This window comes from Desmodus rotundus, chromosome 11, assembly GCF_022682495.2.
Source record: "Desmodus rotundus isolate HL8 chromosome 11, HLdesRot8A.1, whole genome shotgun sequence".
In the NCBI taxonomy this organism is placed as follows: Eukaryota; Metazoa; Chordata; class Mammalia; order Chiroptera; family Phyllostomidae; genus Desmodus; species Desmodus rotundus.
In genome coordinates this window covers 69215916-69217703 of record NC_071397.1, presented here as the reverse complement: position 1 = coordinate 69217703, position 1788 = coordinate 69215916, and the positions used below count along the sequence as shown (strand labels likewise).

At 38.8% G+C, this 1788-nt stretch overlaps 1 non-coding gene across 1 annotated transcript; it reads left to right on the top strand.

Annotated features, from left to right (window-relative positions):
- Positions 1–648: 648 nt before the first annotated feature.
- On the top strand, positions 649–755 carry LOC128779576 (U6 spliceosomal RNA). Its single transcript, XR_008425624.1, has one exon. It is a non-coding gene; the product is annotated as a U6 spliceosomal RNA (small nuclear RNA).
- The last annotated feature ends 1033 nt before the right edge of the window (positions 756–1788 follow it).

Sequence of the window (1788 nt, the reverse complement as noted above, 5' to 3'; positions counted from 1 at the left end):
GTGATTGAGGGCGGAGACCACATATTCTCTTACTTGCATTTGTGGCACCTGCCAGATCTGCCGGTACAGGGTATAATATTGAATAAACCACGAACAAGTAAACTACCTTGAGGGGAACAGCAGCTTCACGAGCAGGAGAATCACAGGGTTCTCAGAAGATAGCACTGATCATCAGAATCAGAACTCTGGAGAGGTCTCCAGGCACTCACTCTAATCTCTTGGCTTAGAAATGCAGACTACTCTTTTCTTTTGCAGAAATTTCTTTCCCAGCTCTTCTCTTCAGTATGGTTAATATATAGATGTCTTACTTAAGCACTTGCCTAATTCTATCATGACTCTCCAAAGAATTTCAGAGGATACATCTATGTACACGCAGGCATGAATGTAGGTGTAAATTCAAAGAAATTCTTAGTGACACTAGCATAGCATCACGTGGAAAATGAACAAATTGTCATGGTATGGGCTGCAAAAGGCACCTCCACAGGTCCGAGTCCAGACAGATGACTCTTCAGCACCTCAACACAAAGTTCAACACTAGACACTGTCCACAAAACATCCCTTCTACATAGGGGCTCACTACAGGGACGCGAGAGCTTTTCAATTTAAAAATGTAACAGCATAAAAGGAGAGTTAAAGAAAACGTTTACTGTGCTCGCTTCGGCAGCACATATACTAAAATTGGAACGATACAGAGATGATTAGCATGGCCCCTGCACAAGGTTGACACACAAATTCGTGAAGCGTTCCATATTTTTATTGAAGTTAAGAACAATCTAACAAGAGCCAGGGGGAGTGGGGTGGGGACAGTGGGAAGAGGGGATTACAGGAACTACTATAAAGGACACATGGACAAAATCAAGGAGGAGGGTGGAGAGGGGGGAGGGAGGTGGGTTCAGCTGGGGTGGGGTGGAGGGATGGGGAGAAAAGGCACACAACTGTAATTGAATAACAATAAAGAAAAAATTTTAAAAAAGAACTCATACAACTCAATAGCAAAATACAATAATAATCCAATTTAAAATTGATTGAGTATCTAAATAGACATTTTTCCAAAGATGTGCACATGGCCAACATGTACATGAAAAGGTGCTCAACATTATTAATCATCAGAGAAATGCAAATTGAAACCACGTCGAGGTACAGCCTCACGTTTATGAGAATGACAGTCATCACAAAGACAAGAGATAAGTGTTAGTGAGAATGTTAAAGAGTAAAGGGAAACTTTGTGCACTGCTGGTGGGAATGTAAATAACAGTATGGAGGTTCCTCAAAAAAAAAAGAAAATGTTTACCGTATCTGTCACTCCAACAAAACTATTTTCTTTTCTTTTTAATTATTTATTTATTTTTAGAGATGGGGAAGGGAAGGGGAAAGAGAGGGAGAGACACAGTGATGTGAGAGAAACATCCATCGGTTGCCTCTCATGCCCTGACCACGGACTGAACCCACAACCTAGGCATGTGCCCTGACCAGGAGCAGAACCGGAGGCCTTCAGCTTTGCAGGATGATACCCAACCAACTGAGCCACACCTATTTGTGAGTCAAACTATTTTCATATTGCATGTTACATTAAATCCTTACTCATATTAATACATATTTCACATTAGAAAGTGTACTGTATGTTTAATTACATATTAAATTATATTTTAATATATATACATTGTATTAATTACATAGTCTATTTTCACATGTCAGGTTATATTAGCCTATTTGTATACATAATCTACACATTTATAATTTTAAGGATTTATAATATTCCATATATTTATATATTCTTATTTTTTACTG